At 41.8% G+C, this 17,663-nt stretch overlaps 38 non-coding genes and 1 pseudogene across 38 annotated transcripts; all 39 read right to left on the bottom strand.

Annotated features, from left to right (window-relative positions):
• Nucleotides 1-356: 356 nt before the first annotated feature.
• Nucleotides 357-475, bottom strand: LOC123734160 (5S ribosomal RNA). The gene has a single exon (XR_006764460.1). It is a non-coding gene; the product is annotated as a 5S ribosomal RNA (ribosomal RNA).
• Nucleotides 476-614: 139 nt separating this feature from the next.
• Nucleotides 615-733, bottom strand: LOC123734779 (5S ribosomal RNA). The gene has a single exon (XR_006764964.1). It is a non-coding gene; the product is annotated as a 5S ribosomal RNA (ribosomal RNA).
• Nucleotides 734-1,142: 409 nt separating this feature from the next.
• On the bottom strand, nucleotides 1,143-1,261 carry LOC123734780 (5S ribosomal RNA). The gene has a single exon (XR_006764965.1). It is a non-coding gene; the product is annotated as a 5S ribosomal RNA (ribosomal RNA).
• Nucleotides 1,262-1,670: 409 nt separating this feature from the next.
• Nucleotides 1,671-1,789, bottom strand: LOC123734781 (5S ribosomal RNA). Its single transcript, XR_006764966.1, has one exon. It is a non-coding gene; the product is annotated as a 5S ribosomal RNA (ribosomal RNA).
• Nucleotides 1,790-2,198: 409 nt separating this feature from the next.
• LOC123734161 (5S ribosomal RNA) lies at nucleotides 2,199-2,317 on the bottom strand. Its single transcript, XR_006764461.1, has one exon. It is a non-coding gene; the product is annotated as a 5S ribosomal RNA (ribosomal RNA).
• A 139-nt stretch (nucleotides 2,318-2,456) lies between these two features.
• LOC123734782 (5S ribosomal RNA) lies at nucleotides 2,457-2,575 on the bottom strand. The gene has a single exon (XR_006764967.1). It is a non-coding gene; the product is annotated as a 5S ribosomal RNA (ribosomal RNA).
• Nucleotides 2,576-2,984: 409 nt separating this feature from the next.
• Nucleotides 2,985-3,103, bottom strand: LOC123734162 (5S ribosomal RNA). The gene has a single exon (XR_006764462.1). It is a non-coding gene; the product is annotated as a 5S ribosomal RNA (ribosomal RNA).
• Nucleotides 3,104-3,242: 139 nt separating this feature from the next.
• On the bottom strand, nucleotides 3,243-3,361 carry LOC123734783 (5S ribosomal RNA). Its single transcript, XR_006764968.1, has one exon. It is a non-coding gene; the product is annotated as a 5S ribosomal RNA (ribosomal RNA).
• A 409-nt stretch (nucleotides 3,362-3,770) lies between these two features.
• On the bottom strand, nucleotides 3,771-3,889 carry LOC123734305 (5S ribosomal RNA). The gene has a single exon (XR_006764604.1). It is a non-coding gene; the product is annotated as a 5S ribosomal RNA (ribosomal RNA).
• Nucleotides 3,890-4,299: 410 nt separating this feature from the next.
• Nucleotides 4,300-4,418, bottom strand: LOC123734784 (5S ribosomal RNA). The gene has a single exon (XR_006764969.1). It is a non-coding gene; the product is annotated as a 5S ribosomal RNA (ribosomal RNA).
• A 408-nt stretch (nucleotides 4,419-4,826) lies between these two features.
• LOC123734261 (5S ribosomal RNA) lies at nucleotides 4,827-4,945 on the bottom strand. The gene has a single exon (XR_006764560.1). It is a non-coding gene; the product is annotated as a 5S ribosomal RNA (ribosomal RNA).
• Nucleotides 4,946-5,354: 409 nt separating this feature from the next.
• LOC123734785 (5S ribosomal RNA) lies at nucleotides 5,355-5,473 on the bottom strand. Its single transcript, XR_006764970.1, has one exon. It is a non-coding gene; the product is annotated as a 5S ribosomal RNA (ribosomal RNA).
• A 409-nt stretch (nucleotides 5,474-5,882) lies between these two features.
• Nucleotides 5,883-6,001, bottom strand: LOC123734786 (5S ribosomal RNA). Its single transcript, XR_006764971.1, has one exon. It is a non-coding gene; the product is annotated as a 5S ribosomal RNA (ribosomal RNA).
• Nucleotides 6,002-6,410: 409 nt separating this feature from the next.
• LOC123734508 (uncharacterized) lies at nucleotides 6,411-6,529 on the bottom strand (annotated as a pseudogene).
• Nucleotides 6,530-6,668: 139 nt separating this feature from the next.
• Nucleotides 6,669-6,787, bottom strand: LOC123734262 (5S ribosomal RNA). Its single transcript, XR_006764561.1, has one exon. It is a non-coding gene; the product is annotated as a 5S ribosomal RNA (ribosomal RNA).
• A 409-nt stretch (nucleotides 6,788-7,196) lies between these two features.
• LOC123734787 (5S ribosomal RNA) lies at nucleotides 7,197-7,315 on the bottom strand. The gene has a single exon (XR_006764972.1). It is a non-coding gene; the product is annotated as a 5S ribosomal RNA (ribosomal RNA).
• Nucleotides 7,316-7,725: 410 nt separating this feature from the next.
• On the bottom strand, nucleotides 7,726-7,844 carry LOC123734789 (5S ribosomal RNA). Its single transcript, XR_006764974.1, has one exon. It is a non-coding gene; the product is annotated as a 5S ribosomal RNA (ribosomal RNA).
• Nucleotides 7,845-8,253: 409 nt separating this feature from the next.
• Nucleotides 8,254-8,372, bottom strand: LOC123734790 (5S ribosomal RNA). The gene has a single exon (XR_006764975.1). It is a non-coding gene; the product is annotated as a 5S ribosomal RNA (ribosomal RNA).
• Nucleotides 8,373-8,780: 408 nt separating this feature from the next.
• LOC123734163 (5S ribosomal RNA) lies at nucleotides 8,781-8,899 on the bottom strand. The gene has a single exon (XR_006764463.1). It is a non-coding gene; the product is annotated as a 5S ribosomal RNA (ribosomal RNA).
• Nucleotides 8,900-9,309: 410 nt separating this feature from the next.
• Nucleotides 9,310-9,428, bottom strand: LOC123734791 (5S ribosomal RNA). The gene has a single exon (XR_006764976.1). It is a non-coding gene; the product is annotated as a 5S ribosomal RNA (ribosomal RNA).
• A 409-nt stretch (nucleotides 9,429-9,837) lies between these two features.
• Nucleotides 9,838-9,956, bottom strand: LOC123734792 (5S ribosomal RNA). Its single transcript, XR_006764977.1, has one exon. It is a non-coding gene; the product is annotated as a 5S ribosomal RNA (ribosomal RNA).
• A 139-nt stretch (nucleotides 9,957-10,095) lies between these two features.
• LOC123734793 (5S ribosomal RNA) lies at nucleotides 10,096-10,214 on the bottom strand. The gene has a single exon (XR_006764978.1). It is a non-coding gene; the product is annotated as a 5S ribosomal RNA (ribosomal RNA).
• A 409-nt stretch (nucleotides 10,215-10,623) lies between these two features.
• Nucleotides 10,624-10,742, bottom strand: LOC123734794 (5S ribosomal RNA). Its single transcript, XR_006764979.1, has one exon. It is a non-coding gene; the product is annotated as a 5S ribosomal RNA (ribosomal RNA).
• Nucleotides 10,743-11,151: 409 nt separating this feature from the next.
• Nucleotides 11,152-11,270, bottom strand: LOC123734795 (5S ribosomal RNA). Its single transcript, XR_006764980.1, has one exon. It is a non-coding gene; the product is annotated as a 5S ribosomal RNA (ribosomal RNA).
• Nucleotides 11,271-11,408: 138 nt separating this feature from the next.
• Nucleotides 11,409-11,527, bottom strand: LOC123734796 (5S ribosomal RNA). The gene has a single exon (XR_006764981.1). It is a non-coding gene; the product is annotated as a 5S ribosomal RNA (ribosomal RNA).
• Nucleotides 11,528-11,936: 409 nt separating this feature from the next.
• On the bottom strand, nucleotides 11,937-12,055 carry LOC123734797 (5S ribosomal RNA). Its single transcript, XR_006764982.1, has one exon. It is a non-coding gene; the product is annotated as a 5S ribosomal RNA (ribosomal RNA).
• A 409-nt stretch (nucleotides 12,056-12,464) lies between these two features.
• Nucleotides 12,465-12,583, bottom strand: LOC123734798 (5S ribosomal RNA). The gene has a single exon (XR_006764983.1). It is a non-coding gene; the product is annotated as a 5S ribosomal RNA (ribosomal RNA).
• A 409-nt stretch (nucleotides 12,584-12,992) lies between these two features.
• On the bottom strand, nucleotides 12,993-13,111 carry LOC123734800 (5S ribosomal RNA). The gene has a single exon (XR_006764985.1). It is a non-coding gene; the product is annotated as a 5S ribosomal RNA (ribosomal RNA).
• Nucleotides 13,112-13,250: 139 nt separating this feature from the next.
• On the bottom strand, nucleotides 13,251-13,369 carry LOC123734801 (5S ribosomal RNA). Its single transcript, XR_006764986.1, has one exon. It is a non-coding gene; the product is annotated as a 5S ribosomal RNA (ribosomal RNA).
• A 409-nt stretch (nucleotides 13,370-13,778) lies between these two features.
• On the bottom strand, nucleotides 13,779-13,897 carry LOC123734802 (5S ribosomal RNA). Its single transcript, XR_006764987.1, has one exon. It is a non-coding gene; the product is annotated as a 5S ribosomal RNA (ribosomal RNA).
• A 409-nt stretch (nucleotides 13,898-14,306) lies between these two features.
• On the bottom strand, nucleotides 14,307-14,425 carry LOC123734803 (5S ribosomal RNA). Its single transcript, XR_006764988.1, has one exon. It is a non-coding gene; the product is annotated as a 5S ribosomal RNA (ribosomal RNA).
• Nucleotides 14,426-14,834: 409 nt separating this feature from the next.
• On the bottom strand, nucleotides 14,835-14,953 carry LOC123734804 (5S ribosomal RNA). The gene has a single exon (XR_006764989.1). It is a non-coding gene; the product is annotated as a 5S ribosomal RNA (ribosomal RNA).
• A 139-nt stretch (nucleotides 14,954-15,092) lies between these two features.
• On the bottom strand, nucleotides 15,093-15,211 carry LOC123734805 (5S ribosomal RNA). Its single transcript, XR_006764990.1, has one exon. It is a non-coding gene; the product is annotated as a 5S ribosomal RNA (ribosomal RNA).
• A 409-nt stretch (nucleotides 15,212-15,620) lies between these two features.
• LOC123734806 (5S ribosomal RNA) lies at nucleotides 15,621-15,739 on the bottom strand. The gene has a single exon (XR_006764991.1). It is a non-coding gene; the product is annotated as a 5S ribosomal RNA (ribosomal RNA).
• A 409-nt stretch (nucleotides 15,740-16,148) lies between these two features.
• On the bottom strand, nucleotides 16,149-16,267 carry LOC123734807 (5S ribosomal RNA). The gene has a single exon (XR_006764992.1). It is a non-coding gene; the product is annotated as a 5S ribosomal RNA (ribosomal RNA).
• Nucleotides 16,268-16,406: 139 nt separating this feature from the next.
• LOC123734808 (5S ribosomal RNA) lies at nucleotides 16,407-16,525 on the bottom strand. Its single transcript, XR_006764993.1, has one exon. It is a non-coding gene; the product is annotated as a 5S ribosomal RNA (ribosomal RNA).
• A 139-nt stretch (nucleotides 16,526-16,664) lies between these two features.
• LOC123734809 (5S ribosomal RNA) lies at nucleotides 16,665-16,783 on the bottom strand. The gene has a single exon (XR_006764994.1). It is a non-coding gene; the product is annotated as a 5S ribosomal RNA (ribosomal RNA).
• Nucleotides 16,784-17,192: 409 nt separating this feature from the next.
• Nucleotides 17,193-17,311, bottom strand: LOC123734811 (5S ribosomal RNA). Its single transcript, XR_006764996.1, has one exon. It is a non-coding gene; the product is annotated as a 5S ribosomal RNA (ribosomal RNA).
• Nucleotides 17,312-17,450: 139 nt separating this feature from the next.
• On the bottom strand, nucleotides 17,451-17,569 carry LOC123734812 (5S ribosomal RNA). Its single transcript, XR_006764997.1, has one exon. It is a non-coding gene; the product is annotated as a 5S ribosomal RNA (ribosomal RNA).
• Nucleotides 17,570-17,663: the final 94 nt, after the last annotated feature.

Here is a 17,663-nt window from a genome sequence, read left to right on the forward strand (position 1 = left end):
ACATTGCATTTTCACCAATTAGATAAGCAGCTTGAACTTTGTGTCACTGAAAAAGTAGAAGAAATTACAAACACTGTTCCCATCACTTTTTAGCACAGGTAGTTGGATAAAATACAAACTTTATTTCCTTTCATCATTTGAACAGGGCCAAGGAGCACAAAGCACACACAAGCTGCATTCAGCAACAATATTCTTGTTTGTCTCATAAATACAAGGCAGATGCTAATTGAAAACACAAGGAAATTTGATCCTATTAAAAAGGCAGGAAGCTGCATTTAGTCAATTCATCATTAAATGCTTACTACAAGGCAGTGTTGCTGATGAAATAGTGCAAGAGCACACCCTCGTGGACAAAATGCTTACAGCACCTGGTATTCCCAGGCGGTCTCCCATCCAAGTACTAACCAGGCCCGACCCTGCTTAGCTTCCGAGATCAGACGAGATCGGGCGTACCCAGGCTGATATGGCCGTAAGCGAGAAACAATCTCTTGCTACAACATATATAGTCAAAGTGAGTCTGATAAAACAGACATTTAGTCAATTCATCATTAAATGCTTACTACAAGGCAGTGTTGCTGATGAAATAGTGCAAGAGCACACCCTCGTGGACAAAATGCTTACAGCACCTGGTATTCCCAGGCGGTCTCCCATCCAAGTACTAACCAGGCCCGACCCTGCTTAGCTTCCGAGATCAGACGAGATCGGGCGTACCCAGGCTGGTATGGCCGTAAGCGAGAAACAATCTCTTGCTACAACATATATAGTCAAAGTGAGTGTGATAAACAGACATTGCATTTTCAACAATTAGATAAGCAGCTTGAACTTTGTGTCACTGAAAAAGTAGAAGAAATTACAAACACTGTTCCCATCACTTTTTAGCACAGGTAGTTGGATAAAATACAAACTTTATTTCCTTTCATCATTTGAACAGGGCCAAGGAGCACAAAGCACACACAAGCTGCATTCAGCAACAATATTCTTGTTTGTCTTATAAATACAAGGCAGATGCTAATTGAAAACACAAGGAAATTTGATCCTATTAAAAAGGCAGGAAGCTGCATTTAGTCAATTCATCATTAAATGCTTACTACAAGGCAGTGTTGCTGATGAAATAGTGCAAGAGCACACCCTCGTGGACAAAATGCTTACAGCACCTGGTATTCCCAGGCGGTCTCCCATCCAAGTACTAACCAGGCCCGACCCTGCTTAGCTTCCGAGATCAGACGAGATCGGGCGTACCCAGGCTGGTATGGCCGTAAGCGAGAAACAATCTCTTGCTACAACATATATAGTCAAAGTGAGTGTGATAAACAGACATTGCATTTTCACCAATTAGATAAGCAGCTTGAACTTTGTGTCACTGAAAAAGTAGAAGAAATTACAAACACTGTTCCCATCACTTTTTAGCACAGGTAGTTGGATAAAATACAAACTTTATTTCCTTTCATCATTTGAACAGGGCCAAGGAGCACAAAGCACACACAAGCTGCATTCAGCAACAATATTCTTGTTTGTCTCATAAATACAAGGCAGATGCTAATTGAAAACACAAGGAAATTTGATCCTATTAAAAAGGCAGGAAGCTGCATTTAGTCAATTCATCATTAAATGCTTACTACAAGGCAGTGTTGCTGATGAAATAGTGCAAGAGCACACCCTCGTGGACAAAATGCTTACAGCACCTGGTATTCCCAGGCGGTCTCCCATCCAAGTACTAACCAGGCCCGACCCTGCTTAGCTTCCGAGATCAGACGAGATCGGGCGTACCCAGGCTGGTATGGCCGTAAGCGAGAAACAATCTCTTGCTACAACATATATAGTCAAAGTGAGTGTGATAAACAGACATTGCATTTTCACCAATTAGATAAGCAGCTTGAACTTTGTGTCACTGAAAAAGTAGAAGAAATTACAAACACTGTTCCCATCACTTTTTAGCACAGGTAGTTGGATAAAATACAAACTTTATTTCCTTTCATCATTTGAACAGGGCCAAGGAGCACAAAGCACACACAAGCTGCATTCAGCAACAATATTCTTGTTTGTCTCATAAATACAAGGCAGATGCTAATTGAAAACACAAGGAAATTTGATCCTATTAAAAAGGCAGGAAGCTGCATTTAGTCAATTCATCATTAAATGCTTACTACAAGGCAGTGTTGCTGATGAAATAGTGCAAGAGCACACCCTCGTGGACAAAATGCTTACAGCACCTGGTATTCCCAGGCGGTCTCCCATCCAAGTACTAACCAGGCCCGACCCTGCTTAGCTTCCGAGATCAGACGAGATCGGGCGTACCCAGGCTGATATGGCCGTAAGCGAGAAACAATCTCTTGCTACAACATATATAGTCAAAGTGAGTCTGATAAAACAGACATTTAGTCAATTCATCATTAAATGCTTACTACAAGGCAGTGTTGCTGATGAAATAGTGCAAGAGCACACCCTCGTGGACAAAATGCTTACAGCACCTGGTATTCCCAGGCGGTCTCCCATCCAAGTACTAACCAGGCCCGACCCTGCTTAGCTTCCGAGATCAGACGAGATCGGGCGTACCCAGGCTGGTATGGCCGTAAGCGAGAAACAATCTCTTGCTACAACATATATAGTCAAAGTGAGTGTGATAAACAGACATTGCATTTTCACCAATTAGATAAGCAGCTTGAACTTTGTGTCACTGAAAAAGTAGAAGAAATTACAAACACTGTTCCCATCACTTTTTAGCACAGGTAGTTGGATAAAATACAAACTTTATTTCCTTTCATCATTTGAACAGGGCCAAGGAGCACAAAGCACACACAAGCTGCATTCAGCAACAATATTCTTGTTTGTCTCATAAATACAAGGCAGATGCTAATTGAAAACACAAGGAAATTTGATCCTATTAAAAAGGCAGGAAGCTGCATTTAGTCAATTCATCATTAAATGCTTACTACAAGGCAGTGTTGCTGATGAAATAGTGCAAGAGCACACCCTCGTGGACAAAATGCTTACAGCACCTGGTATTCCCAGGCGGTCTCCCATCCAAGTACTAACCAGGCCCGACCCTGCTTAGCTTCCGAGATCAGACGAGATCGGGCGTACCCAGGCTGATATGGCCGTAAGCGAGAAACAATCTCTTGCTACAACATATATAGTCAAAGTGAGTCTGATAAAACAGACATTTAGTCAATTCATCATTAAATGCTTACTACAAGGCAGTGTTGCTGATGAAATAGTGCAAGAGCACACCCTCGTGGACAAAATGCTTACAGCACCTGGTATTCCCAGGCGGTCTCCCATCCAAGTACTAACCAGGCCCGACCCTGCTTAGCTTCCGAGATCAGACGAGATCGGGCGTACCCAGGCTGGTATGGCCGTAAGCGAGAAACAATCTCTTGCTACAACATATATAGTCAAAGTGAGTGTGATAAACAGACATTGCATTTTCAACAATTAGATAAGCAGCTTGAACTTTGTGTCACTGAAAAAGTAGAAGAAATTACAAACACTGTTCCCATCACTTTTTAGCACAGGTAGTTGGATAAAATACAAACTTTATTTCCTTTCATCATTTGAACAGGGCCAAGGAGCACAAAGCACACACAAGCTGCATTCAGCAACAATATTCTTGTTTGTCTTATAAATACAAGGCAGATGCTAATTGAAAACACAAGGAAATTTGATCCTATTAAAAAGGCAGGAAGCTGCATTTAGTCAATTCATCATTAAATGCTTACTACAAGGCAGTGTTGCTGATGAAATAGTGCAAGAGCACACCCTCGTGGACAAAATGCTTACAGCACCTGGTATTCCCAGTCGGTCTCCCATCCAAGTACTAACCAGGCCCGACCCTGCTTAGCTTCCGAGATCAGACGAGATCGGGCGTACCCAGGCTGATATGGCCGTAAGCGAGAAACAATCTCTTGCTACAACATATATAGTCAAAGTGAGTGTGATAAACAGACATTGCATTTTCACCAATTAGATAAGCAGCTTGAACTTTGTGTCACTGAAAAAGTAGAAGAAATTACAAACACTGTTCCCATCACTTTTTAGCACAGGTAGTTGGATAAAATACAAACTTTATTTCCTTTCATCATTTGAACAGGGCCAAGGAGCACAAAGCACACACAAGCTGCATTCAGCAACAATATTCTTGTTTGTCTCATAAATACAAGGCAGATGCTAATTGAAAACATCAAGGAAATTTGATCCTATTAAAAAGGCAGGAAGCTGCATTTAGTCAATTCATCATTAAATGCTTACTACAAGGCAGTGTTGCTGATGAAATAGTGCAAGAGCACACCCTCGTGGACAAAATGCTTACAGCACCTGGTATTCCCAGGCGGTCTCCCATCCAAGTACTAACCAGGCCCGACCCTGCTTAGCTTCCGAGATCAGACGAGATCGGGCGTACCCAGGCTGGTATGGCCGTAAGCGAGAAACAATCTCTTGCTACAACATATATAGTCAAAGTGAGTGTGATAAACAGACATTGCATTTTCACCAATTAGATAAGCAGCTTGAACTTTGTGTCACTGAAAAAGTAGAAGAAATTACAAACACTGTTCCCATCACTTTTTAGCACAGGTAGTTGGATAAAATACAAACTTTATTTCCTTTCATCATTTGAACAGGGCCAAGGAGCACAAAGCACACACAAGCTGCATTCAGCAACAATATTCTTGTTTGTCTTATAAATACAAGGCAGATGCTAATTGAAAACACAAGGAAATTTGATCCTATTAAAAGGCAGGAAGCTGCATTTAGTCAATTCATCATTAAATGCTTACTACAAGGCAGTGTTGCTGATGAAATAGTGCAAGAGCACACCCTCGTGGACAAAATGCTTACAGCACCTGGTATTTCCAGGCGGTCTCCCATCCAAGTACTAACCAGGCCCGACCCTGCTTAGCTTCCGAGATCAGACGAGATCGGGCGTACCCAGGCTGGTATGGCCGTAAGCGAGAAACAATCTCTTGCTACAACATATATAGTCAAAGTGAGTGTGATAAACAGACATTGCATTTTCAACAATTAGATAAGCAGCTTGAACTTTGTGTCACTGAAAAAGTAGAAGAAATTACAAACACTGTTCCCATCACTTTTTAGCACAGGTAGTTGGATAAAATACAAACTTTATTTCCTTTCATCATTTGAACAGGGCCAAGGAGCACAAAGCACACACAAGCTGCATTCAGCAACAATATTCTTGTTTGTCTTATAAATACAAGGCAGATGCTAATTGAAAACACAAGGAAATTTGATCCTATTAAAAAGGCAGGAAGCTGCATTTAGTCAATTCATCATTAAATGCTTACTACAAGGCAGTGTTGCTGATGAAATAGTGCAAGAGCACACCCTCGTGGACAAAATGCTTACAGCACCTGGTATTCCCAGGCGGTCTCCCATCCAAGTACTAACCAGGCCCGACCCTGCTTAGCTTCCGAGATCAGACGAGATCGGGCGTACCCAGGCTGGTATGGCCGTAAGCGAGAAACAATCTCTTGCTACAACATATATAGTCAAAGTGAGTGTGATAAACAGACATTGCATTTTCACCAATTAGATAAGCAGCTTGAACTTTGTGTCACTGAAAAAGTAGAAGAAATTACAAACACTGTTCCCATCACTTTTTAGCACAGGTAGTTGGATAAAATACAAACTTTATTTCCTTTCATCATTTGAACAGGGCCAAGGAGCACAAAGCACACACAAGCTGCATTCAGCAACAATATTCTTGTTTGTCTTATAAATACAAGGCAGATGCTAATTGAAAACACAAGGAAATTTGATCCTATTAAAAAGGCAGGAAGCTGCATTTAGTCAATTCATCATTAAATGCTTACTACAAGGCAGTGTTGCTGATGAAATAGTGCAAGAGCACACCCTCGTGGACAAAATGCTTACAGCACCTGGTATTCCCAGGCGGTCTCCCATCCAAGTACTAACCAGGCCCGACCCTGCTTAGCTTCCGAGATCAGACGAGATCGGGCGTACCCAGGCTGGTATGGCCGTAAGCGAGAAACAATCTCTTGCTACAACATATATAGTCAAAGTGAGTGTGATAAACAGACATTGCATTTTCACCAATTAGATAAGCAGCTTGAACTTTGTGTCACTGAAAAAGTAGAAGAAATTACAAACACTGTTCCCATCACTTTTTAGCACAGGTAGTTGGATAAAATACAAACTTTATTTCCTTTCATCATTTGAACAGGGCCAAGGAGCACAAAGCACACACAAGCTGCATTCAGCAACAATATTCTTGTTTGTCTCATAAATACAAGGCAGATGCTAATTGAAAACACAAGGAAATTTGATCCTATTAAAAAGGCAGGAAGCTGCATTTAGTCAATTCATCATTAAATGCTTACTACAACGCAGTGTTGCTGATGAAATAGTGCAAGAGCACACCCTCGTGGACAAAATGCTTACAGCACCTGGTATTTCCAGGCGGTCTCCCATCCAAGTACTAACCAGGACCGACCGTGCTTAGCTTCCGAGATCAGACGAGATCGGGCGTACCCAGGCTGATATGGCCGTAAGCGAGAAACAATCTCTTGCTACAACATATATAGTCAAAGTGAGTCTGATAAAACAGACATTTAGTCAATTCATCATTAAATGCTTACTACAAGGCAGTGTTGCTGATGAAATAGTGCAAGAGCACACCCTCGTGGACAAAATGCTTACAGCACCTGGTATTTCCAGGCGGTCTCCCATCCAAGTACTAACCAGGCCCGACCCTGCTTAGCTTCCGAGATCAGACGAGATCGGGCGTACCCAGGCTGGTATGGCCGTAAGCGAGAAACAATCTCTTGCTACAACATATATAGTCAAAGTGAGTGTGATAAACAGACATTGCATTTTCAACAATTAGATAAGCAGCTTGAACTTTGTGTCACTGAAAAAGTAGAAGAAATTACAAACACTGTTCCCATCACTTTTTAGCACAGGTAGTTGGATAAAATACAAACTTTATTTCCTTTCATCATTTGAACAGGGCCAAGGAGCACAAAGCACACACAAGCTGCATTCAGCAACAATATTCTTGTTTGTCTTATAAATACAAGGCAGATGCTAATTGAAAACACAAGGAAATTTGATCCTATTAAAAAGGCAGGAAGCTGCATTTAGTCAATTCATCATTAAATGCTTACTACAAGGCAGTGTTGCTGATGAAATAGTGCAAGAGCACACCCTCGTGGACAAAATGCTTACAGCACCTGGTATTCCCAGGCGGTCTCCCATCCAAGTACTAACCAGGCCCGACCCTGCTTAGCTTCCGAGATCAGACGAGATCGGGCGTACCCAGGCTGGTATGGCCGTAAGCGAGAAACAATCTCTTGCTACAACATATATAGTCAAAGTGAGTGTGATAAAACAGACATTGCATTTTCATCAATTAGATAAGCAGCTTGAACTTTGTGTCACTGAAAAAGTAGAAGAAATTACAAACACTGTTCCCATCACTTTTTAGCACAGGTAGTTGGATAAAATACAAACTTTATTTCCTTTCATCATTTGAACAGGGCCAAGGAGCACAAAGCACACACAAGCTGCATTCAGCAACAATATTCTTGTTTGTCTCATAAATACAAGGCAGATGCTAATTGAAAACACAAGGAAATTTGATCCTATTAAAAAGGCAGGAAGCTGCATTTAGTCAATTCATCATTAAATGCTTACTACAAGGCAGTGTTGCTGATGAAATAGTGCAAGAGCACACCCTCGTGGACAAAATGCTTACAGCACCTGGTATTCCCAGGCGGTCTCCCATCCAAGTACTAACCAGGCCCGACCCTGCTTAGCTTCCGAGATCAGACGAGATCGGGCGTACCCAGGCTGGTATGGCCGTAAGCGAGAAACAATCTCTTGCTACAACATATATAGTCAAAGTGAGTGTGATAAACAGACATTGCATTTTCACCAATTAGATAAGCAGCTTGAACTTTGTGTCACTGAAAAAGTAGAAGAAATTACAAACACTGTTCCCATCACTTTTTAGCACAGGTAGTTGGATAAAATACAAACTTTATTTCCTTTCATCATTTGAACAGGGCCAAGGAGCACAAAGCACACACAAGCTGCATTCAGCAACAATATTCTTGTTTGTCTTATAAATACAAGGCAGATGCTAATTGAAAACACAAGGAAATTTGATCCTATTAAAAAGGCAGGAAGCTGCATTTAGTCAATTCATCATTAAATGCTTACTACAAGGCAGTGTTGCTGATGAAATAGTGCAAGAGCACACCCTCGTGGACAAAATGCTTACAGCACCTGGTATTCCCAGGCGGTCTCCCATCCAAGTACTAACCAGGCCCGACCCTGCTTAGCTTCCGAGATCAGACGAGATCGGGCGTACCCAGGCTGGTATGGCCGTAAGCGAGAAACAATCTCTTGCTACAACATATATAGTCAAAGTGAGTGTGATAAACAGACATTGCATTTTCAACAATTAGATAAGCAGCTTGAACTTTGTGTCACTGAAAAAGTAGAAGAAATTACAAACACTGTTCCCATCACTTTTAGCACAGGTAGTTGGATAAAATACAAACTTTATTTCCTTTCATCATTTGAACAGGGCAAAGGAGCACAAAGCACACACAAGCTGCATTCAGCAACAATATTCTTGTTTGTCTTATAAATACAAGGCAGATGCTAATTGAAAACACAAGGAAATTTGATCCTATTAAAAAGGCAGGAAGCTGCATTTAGTCAATTCATCATTAAATGCTTACTACAAGGCAGTGTTGCTGATGAAATAGTGCAAGAGCACACCCTCGTGGACAAAATGCTTACAGCACCTGGTATTCCCAGGCGGTCTCCCATCCAAGTACTAACCAGGCCCGACCCTGCTTAGCTTCCGAGATCAGACGAGATCGGGCGTACCCAGGCTGATATGGCCGTAAGCGAGAAACAATCTCTTGCTACAACATATATAGTCAAAGTGAGTGTGATAAAACAGACATTGCATTTTCACCAATTAGATAAGCAGCTTGAACTTTGTGTCACTGAAAAAGTAGAAGAAATTACAAACACTGTTCCCATCACTTTTTAGCACAGGTAGTTGGATAAAATACAAACTTTATTTCCTTTCATCATTTGAACAGGGCAAAGGAGCACAAAGCACACACAAGCTGCATTCAGCAACAATATTCTTGTTTGTCTTATAAATACAAGGCAGATGCTAATTGAAAACACAAGGAAATTTGATCCTATTAAAAAGGCAGGAAGCTGCATTTAGTCAATTCATCATTAAATGCTTACTACAAGGCAGTGTTGCTGATGAAATAGTGCAAGAGCACACCCTCGTGGACAAAATGCTTACAGCACCTGGTATTCCCAGGCGGTCTCCCATCCAAGTACTAACCAGGCCCGACCCTGCTTAGCTTCCGAGATCAGACGAGATCGGGCGTACCCAGGCTGGTATGGCCGTAAGCGAGAAACAATCTCTTGCTACAACATATATAGTCAAAGTGAGTGTGATAAACAGACATTGCATTTTCACCAATTAGATAAGCAGCTTGAACTTTGTGTCACTGAAAAAGTAGAAGAAATTACAAACACTGTTCCCATCACTTTTTAGCACAGGTAGTTGGATAAAATACAAACTTTATTTCCTTTCATCATTTGAACAGGGCAAAGGAGCACAAAGCACACACAAGCTGCATTCAGCAACAATATTCTTGTTTGTCTTATAAATACAAGGCAGATGCTAATTGAAAACACAAGGAAATTTGATCCTATTAAAAAGGCAGGAAGCTGCATTTAGTCAATTCATCATTAAATGCTTACTACAAGGCAGTGTTGCTGATGAAATAGTGCAAGAGCACACCCTCGTGGACAAAATGCTTACAGCACCTGGTATTCCCAGGCGGTCTCCCATCCAAGTACTAACCAGGCCCGACCCTGCTTAGCTTCCGAGATCAGACGAGATCGGGCGTACCCAGGCTGGTATGGCCGTAAGCGAGAAACAATCTCTTGCTACAACATATATAGTCAAAGTGAGTCTGATAAAACAGACATTTAGTCAATTCATCATTAAATGCTTAATACAAGGCAGTGTTGCTGATGAAATAGTGCAAGAGCACACCCTCGTGGACAAAATGCTTACAGCACCTGGTATTCCCAGGCGGTCTCCCATCCAAGTACTAACCAGGCCCGACCCTGCTTAGCTTCCGAGATCAGACGAGATCGGGCGTACCCAGGCTGGTATGGCCGTAAGCGAGAAACAATCTCTTGCTACAACATATATAGTCAAAGTGAGTGTGATAAACAGACATTGCATTTTCACCAATTAGATAAGCAGCTTGAACTTTGTGTCACTGAAAAAGTAGAAGAAATTACAAACACTGTTCCCATCACTTTTTAGCACAGGTAGTTGGATAAAATACAAACTTTATTTCCTTTCATCATTTGAACAGGGCAAAGGAGCACAAAGCACACACAAGCTGCATTCAGCAACAATATTCTTGTTTGTCTTATAAATACAAGGCAGATGCTAATTGAAAACACAAGGAAATTTGATCCTATTAAAAAGGCAGGAAGCTGCATTTAGTCAATTCATCATTAAATGCTTACTACAAGGCAGTGTTGCTGATGAAATAGTGCAAGAGCACACCCTCGTGGACAAAATGCTTACAGCACCTGGTATTCCCAGGCGGTCTCCCATCCAAGTACTAACCAGGCCCGACCCTGCTTAGCTTCCGAGATCAGACGAGATCGGGCGTACCCAGGCTGGTATGGCCGTAAGCGAGAAACAATCTCTTGCTACAACATATATAGTCAAAGTGAGTGTGATAAACAGACATTGCATTTTCACCAATTAGATAAGCAGCTTGAACTTTGTGTCACTGAAAAAGTAGAAGAAATTACAAACACTGTTCCCATCACTTTTTAGCACAGGTAGTTGGATAAAATACAAACTTTATTTCCTTTCATCATTTGAACAGGGCAAAGGAGCACAAAGCACACACAAGCTGCATTCAGCAACAATATTCTTGTTTGTCTTATAAATACAAGGCAGATGCTAATTGAAAACACAAGGAAATTTGATCCTATTAAAAAGGCAGGAAGCTGCATTTAGTCAATTCATCATTAAATGCTTACTACAAGGCAGTGTTGCTGATGAAATAGTGCAAGAGCACACCCTCGTGGACAAAATGCTTACAGCACCTGGTATTCCCAGGCGGTCTCCCATCCAAGTACTAACCAGGCCCGACCCTGCTTAGCTTCCGAGATCAGACGAGATCGGGCGTACCCAGGCTGGTATGGCCGTAAGCGAGAAACAATCTCTTGCTACAACATATATAGTCAAAGTGAGTCTGATAAAACAGACATTTAGTCAATTCATCATTAAATGCTTAATACAAGGCAGTGTTGCTGATGAAATAGTGCAAGAGCACACCTCGTGGACAAAATGCTTACAGCACCTGGTATTCCCAGGCGGTCTCCCATCCAAGTACTAACCAGGCCCGACCCTGCTTAGCTTCCGAGATCAGACGAGATCGGGCGTACCCAGGCTGGTATGGCCGTAAGCGAGAAACAATCTCTTGCTACAACATATATAGTCAAAGTGAGTGTGATAAACAGACATTGCATTTTCACCAATTAGATAAGCAGCTTGAACTTTGTGTCACTGAAAAAGTAGAAGAAATTACAAACACTGTTCCCATCACTTTTTAGCACAGGTAGTTGGATAAAATACAAACTTTATTTCCTTTCATCATTTGAACAGGGCAAAGGAGCACAAAGCACACACAAGCTGCATTCAGCAACAATATTCTTGTTTGTCTTATAAATACAAGGCAGATGCTAATTGAAAACACAAGGAAATTTGATCCTATTAAAAAGGCAGGAAGCTGCATTTAGTCAATTCATCATTAAATGCTTACTACAAGGCAGTGTTGCTGATGAAATAGTGCAAGAGCACACCCTCGTGGACAAAATGCTTACAGCACCTGGTATTCCCAGGCGGTCTCCCATCCAAGTACTAACCAGGCCCGACCCTGCTTAGCTTCCGAGATCAGACGAGATCGGGCGTACCCAGGCTGGTATGGCCGTAAGCGAGAAACAATCTCTTGCTACAACATATATAGTCAAAGTGAGTGTGATAAACAGACATTGCATTTTCACCAATTAGATAAGCAGCTTGAACTTTGTGTCACTGAAAAAGTAGAAGAAATTACAAACACTGTTCCCATCACTTTTTAGCACAGGTAGTTGGATAAAATACAAACTTTATTTCCTTTCATCATTTGAACAGGGCAAAGGAGCACAAAGCACACACAAGCTGCATTCAGCAACAATATTCTTGTTTGTCTTATAAATACAAGGCAGATGCTAATTGAAAACACAAGGAAATTTGATCCTATTAAAAAGGCAGGAAGCTGCATTTAGTCAATTCATCATTAAATGCTTACTACAAGGCAGTGTTGCTGATGAAATAGTGCAAGAGCACACCCTCGTGGACAAAATGCTTACAGCACCTGGTATTCCCAGGCGGTCTCCCATCCAAGTACTAACCAGGCCCGACCCTGCTTAGCTTCCGAGATCAGACGAGATCGGGCGTACCCAGGCTGGTATGGCCGTAAGCGAGAAACAATCTCTTGCTACAACATATATAGTCAAAGTGAGTGTGATAAACAGACATTGCATTTTCACCAATTAGATAAGCAGCTTGAACTTTGTGTCACTGAAAAAGTAGAAGAAATTACAAACACTGTTCCCATCACTTTTTAGCACAGGTAGTTGGATAAAATACAAACTTTATTTCCTTTCATCATTTGAACAGGGCAAAGGAGCACAAAGCACACACAAGCTGCATTCAGCAACAATATTCTTGTTTGTCTTATAAATACAAGGCAGATGCTAATTGAAAACACAAGGAAATTTGATCCTATTAAAAAGGCAGGAAGCTGCATTTAGTCAATTCATCATTAAATGCTTACTACAAGGCAGTGTTGCTGATGAAATAGTGCAAGAGCACACCCTCGTGGACAAAATGCTTACAGCACCTGGTATTCCCAGGCGGTCTCCCATCCAAGTACTAACCAGGCCCGACCCTGCTTAGCTTCCGAGATCAGACGAGATCGGGCGTACCCAGGCTGGTATGGCCGTAAGCGAGAAACAATCTCTTGCTACAACATATATAGTCAAAGTGAGTCTGATAAAACAGACATTTAGTCAATTCATCATTAAATGCTTAATACAAGGCAGTGTTGCTGATGAAATAGTGCAAGAGCACACCCTCGTGGACAAAATGCTTACAGCACCTGGTATTCCCAGGCGGTCTCCCATCCAAGTACTAACCAGGCCCGACCCTGCTTAGCTTCCGAGATCAGACGAGATCGGGCGTACCCAGGCTGGTATGGCCGTAAGCGAGAAACAATCTCTTGCTACAACATATATAGTCAAAGTGAGTGTGATAAACAGACATTGCATTTTCACCAATTAGATAAGCAGCTTGAACTTTGTGTCACTGAAAAAGTAGAAGAAATTACAAACACTGTTCCCATCACTTTTTAGCACAGGTAGTTGGATAAAATACAAACTTTATTTCCTTTCATCATTTGAACAGGGCAAAGGAGCACAAAGCACACACAAGCTGCATTCAGCAACAATATTCTTGTTTGTCTTATAAATACAAGGCAGATGCTAATTGAAAACACAAGGAAATTTGATCCTATTAAAAAGGCAGGAAGCTGCATTTAGTCAATTCATCATTAAATGCTTACTACAAGGCAGTGTTGCTGATGAAATAGTGCAAGAGCACACCCTCGTGGACAAAATGCTTACAGCACCTGGTATTCCCAGGCGGTCTCCCATCCAAGTACTAACCAGGCCCGACCCTGCTTAGCTTCCGAGATCAGACGAGATCGGGCGTACCCAGGCTGGTATGGCCGTAAGCGAGAAACAATCTCTTGCTACAACATATATAGTCAAAGTGAGTGTGATAAACAGACATTGCATTTTCACCAATTAGATAAGCAGCTTGAACTTTGTGTCACTGAAAAAGTAGAAGAAATTACAAACACTGTTCCCATCACTTTTTAGCACAGGTAGTTGGATAAAATACAAACTTTATTTCCTTTCATCATTTGAACAGGGCAAAGGAGCACAAAGCACACACAAGCTGCATTCAGCAACAATATTCTTGTTTGTCTTATAAATACAAGGCAGATGCTAATTGAAAACACAAGGAAATTTGATCCTATTAAAAAGGCAGGAAGCTGCATTTAGTCAATTCATCATTAAATGCTTACTACAAGGCAGTGTTGCTGATGAAATAGTGCAAGAGCACACCCTCGTGGACAAAATGCTTACAGCACCTGGTATTCCCAGGCGGTCTCCCATCCAAGTACTAACCAGGCCCGACCCTGCTTAGCTTCCGAGATCAGACGAGATCGGGCGTACCCAGGCTGGTATGGCCGTAAGCGAGAAACAATCTCTTGCTACAACATATATAGTCAAAGTGAGTGTGATAAACAGACATTGCATTTTCACCAATTAGATAAGCAGCTTGAACTTTGTGTCACTGAAAAAGTAGAAGAAATTACAAACACTGTTCCCATCACTTTTTAGCACAGGTAGTTGGATAAAATACAAACTTTATTTCCTTTCATCATTTGAACAGGGCAAAGGAGCACAAAGCACACACAAGCTGCATTCAGCAACAATATTCTTGTTTGTCTTATAAATACAAGGCAGATGCTAATTGAAAACACAAGGAAATTTGATCCTATTAAAAAGGCAGGAAGCTGCATTTAGTCAATTCATCATTAAATGCTTACTACAAGGCAGTGTTGCTGATGAAATAGTGCAAGAGCACACCCTCGTGGACAAAATGCTTACAGCACCTGGTATTCCCAGGCGGTCTCCCATCCAAGTACTAACCAGGCCCGACCCTGCTTAGCTTCCGAGATCAGACGAGATCGGGCGTACCCAGGCTGGTATGGCCGTAAGCGAGAAACAATCTCTTGCTACAACATATATAGTCAAAGTGAGTCTGATAAAACAGACATTTAGTCAATTCATCATTAAATGCTTAATACAAGGCAGTGTTGCTGATGAAATAGTGCAAGAGCACACCCTCGTGGACAAAATGCTTACAGCACCTGGTATTCCCAGGCGGTCTCCCATCCAAGTACTAACCAGGCCCGACCCTGCTTAGCTTCCGAGATCAGACGAGATCGGGCGTACCCAGGCTGGTATGGCCGTAAGCGAGAAACAATCTCTTGCTACAACATATATAGTCAAAGTGAGTGTGATAAACAGACATTGCATTTTCACCAATTAGATAAGCAGCTTGAACTTTGTGTCACTGAAAAAGTAGAAGAAATTACAAACACTGTTCCCATCACTTTTTAGCACAGGTAGTTGGATAAAATACAAACTTTATTTCCTTTCATCATTTGAACAGGGCAAAGGAGCACAAAGCACACACAAGCTGCATTCAGCAACAATATTCTTGTTTGTCTTATAAATACAAGGCAGATGCTAATTGAAAACACAAGGAAATTTGATCCTATTAAAAAGGCAGGAAGCTGCATTTAGTCAATTCATCATTAAATGCTTACTACAAGGCAGTGTTGCTGATGAAATAGTGCAAGAGCACACCCTCGTGGACAAAATGCTTACAGCACCTGGTATTCCCAGGCGGTCTCCCATCCAAGTACTAACCAGGCCCGACCCTGCTTAGCTTCCGAGATCAGACGAGATCGGGCGTACCCAGGCTGGTATGGCCGTAAGCGAGAAACAATCTCTTGCTACAACATATATAGTCAAAGTGAGTGTGATAAACAGACATTGCATTTTCACCAATTAGATAAGCAGCTTGAACTTTGTGTCACTGAAAAAGTAGAAGAAATTACAAACACTGTTCCCATCACTTTTTAGCACAGGTAGTTGGATAAAATACAAACTTTATTTCCTTTCATCATTTGAACAGGGCAAAGGAGCACAAAGCACACACAAGCTGCATTCAGCAACAATATTCTTGTTTGTCTTATAAATACAAGGCAGATGCTAATTGAAAACACAAGGAAATTTGATCCTATTAAAAAGGCAGGAAGCTGCATTTAGTCAATTCATCATTAAATGCTTACTACAAGGCAGTGTTGCTGATGAAATAGTGCAAGAGCACACCCTCGTGGACAAAATGCTTACAGCACCTGGTATTCCCAGGCGGTCTCCCATCCAAGTACTAACCAGGCCCGACCCTGCTTAGCTTCCGAGATCAGACGAGATCGGGCGTACCCAGGCTGGTATGGCCGTAAGCGAGAAACAATCTCTTGCTACAACATATATAGTCAAAGTGAGTCTGATAAAACAGACATTTAGTCAATTCATCATTAAATGCTTAATACAAGGCAGTGTTGCTGATGAAATAGTGCAAGAGCACACCCTCGTGGACAAAATGCTTACAGCACCTGGTATTCCCAGGCGGTCTCCCATCCAAGTACTAACCAGGCCCGACCCTGCTTAGCTTCCGAGATCAGACGAGATCGGGCGTACCCAGGCTGGTATGGCCGTAAGCGAGAAACAATCTCTTGCTACAACATATATAGTCAAAGTGAGTCTGATAAAACAGACATTTAGTCAATTCATCATTAAATGCTTAATACAAGGCAGTGTTGCTGATGAAATAGTGCAAGAGCACACCCTCGTGGACAAAATGCTTACAGCACCTGGTATTCCCAGGCGGTCTCCCATCCAAGTACTAACCAGGCCCGACCCTGCTTAGCTTCCGAGATCAGACGAGATCGGGCGTACCCAGGCTGGTATGGCCGTAAGCGAGAAACAATCTCTTGCTACAACATATATAGTCAAAGTGAGTGTGATAAACAGACATTGCATTTTCACCAATTAGATAAGCAGCTTGAACTTTGTGTCACTGAAAAAGTAGAAGAAATTACAAACACTGTTCCCATCACTTTTTAGCACAGGTAGTTGGATAAAATACAAACTTTATTTCCTTTCATCATTTGAACAGGGCAAAGGAGCACAAAGCACACACAAGCTGCATTCAGCAACAATATTCTTGTTTGTCTTATAAATACAAGGCAGATGCTAATTGAAAACACAAGGAAATTTGATCCTATTAAAAAGGCAGGAAGCTGCATTTAGTCAATTCATCATTAAATGCTTACTACAAGGCAGTGTTGCTGATGAAATAGTGCAGGGGCACACCCTCGTGGACAAAATGCTTACAGCACCTGGTATTCCCAGGCGGTCTCCCATCCAAGTACTAACCAGGCCCGACCCTGCTTAGCTTCCGAGATCAGACGAGATCGGGCGTACCCAGGCTGGTATGGCCGTAAGCGAGAAACAATCTCTTGCTACAACATATATAGTCAAAGTGAGTCTGATAAAACAGACATTTAGTCAATTCATCATTAAATGCTTAATACAAGGCAGTGTTGCTGATGAAATAGTGCAAGAGCACACCCTCGTGGACAAAATGCTTACAGCACCTGGTATTCCCAGGCGGTCTCCCATCCAAGTACTAACCAGGCCCGACCCTGCTTAGCTTCCGAGATCAGACGAGATCGGGCGTACCCAGGCTGGTATGGCCGTAAGCGAGAAACAATCTCTTGCTACAACATATATAGTCAAAGTGAGTCTGATAAAACAGACATTTAGTCAATTCATCATTAAATGCTTAATACAAGGCA

The sequence above is a fragment of the Salmo salar genome, unplaced genomic scaffold, assembly GCF_905237065.1.
Source record: "Salmo salar unplaced genomic scaffold, Ssal_v3.1, whole genome shotgun sequence".
NCBI lineage: Eukaryota > Metazoa > Chordata > Actinopteri > Salmoniformes > Salmonidae > Salmo > Salmo salar.